Below are 947 nucleotides of genomic sequence, written 5' to 3'. Positions count from 1 at the left end.
GTGAATATGAATAAAATATGTGAAAATGAATTTTTTAATTGTTTTTAAATTAATAAATTTATTTTAATTAGTAAATATAAAAACTCGATTTTCCCGGGAATCCCGGGAATATTTTCGAAATATTCTCGTTTCCCGGGAATCATTATGTGACGGGAAATGAGAAACCCTAAACTATACGTTGGCTGTTCACGTGTTGGGAAGCCAACAACATTATATATTTACTCAAAAACAAATAGAAAAACAAAAAATATTGTTTATGCCAAAGCTCTTGAATAAAGAATAAAGAAATAAATAATATGAAAACTATATCTTTTCTGTTCTAAACCATATCTATTCTATTTTAGTGTGCCCAGCGAAGCGGGCCGGGTTTGCTAGTTTTATTATAATTATTAATAAAAAAACTTCCCATACCGGGAATCGAACCCGGGCCTTCTGGGTGAAAGCCAGATATCCTAGCCACTAGACCATATGGGATATGCAGTCAAATACAACATTTACTCAATATCTAATAAATCGATTTTAAAAATCAGTTTTCGCAAAAACAATGCAAAAGTAGATTAAATAGTTTCGGCTTATCTTTTTTTATTTTCCATAACTTATTGAATATTCAAGTGCCTTTTGATGGTTTGAAGAGCTATTGGCAAAACGTAAACGTTCCCTCTTCCAAATTTGCTTAACCCATACATTCGTTTTTTTTTTTATTAATGCGCAAGTTTGCTAAATTACGCTGGCAATTGAAGAAAACAAAACTAGCAACAGTTGGTAAAAATTGTGATCATACAGACACGAGCGGCTACTAAGTTGCAAAGGTGCCAAAGCCTGCCGGCGTAGGTGTCTATTCATGTTTTTTAACCATTCATTGCTGCTGAACTTAAAAAAATAAGTGAACCAAATAAAATGAATAAAAAGTCGCGGCGTATTTAAGCTAATAAACAGCAGCATTCATC

The 947-nt window shown here is 32.5% G+C and overlaps 1 non-coding gene across 1 annotated transcript; it reads right to left on the bottom strand.

The window, feature by feature from the left end:
* Positions 1 to 402: 402 nt before the first annotated feature.
* On the bottom strand, positions 403 to 474 carry Trnae-uuc (transfer RNA glutamic acid (anticodon UUC)). The gene has a single exon. It is a non-coding gene; the product is annotated as a tRNA-Glu (tRNA).
* Positions 475 to 947: the final 473 nt, after the last annotated feature.

The sequence above is a fragment of the Anastrepha obliqua genome, chromosome 3, assembly GCF_027943255.1.
Source record: "Anastrepha obliqua isolate idAnaObli1 chromosome 3, idAnaObli1_1.0, whole genome shotgun sequence".
NCBI classification, from domain to species: domain Eukaryota; kingdom Metazoa; phylum Arthropoda; class Insecta; order Diptera; family Tephritidae; genus Anastrepha; species Anastrepha obliqua.
This window is presented reverse-complemented; position numbering and strand designations above follow the sequence as displayed.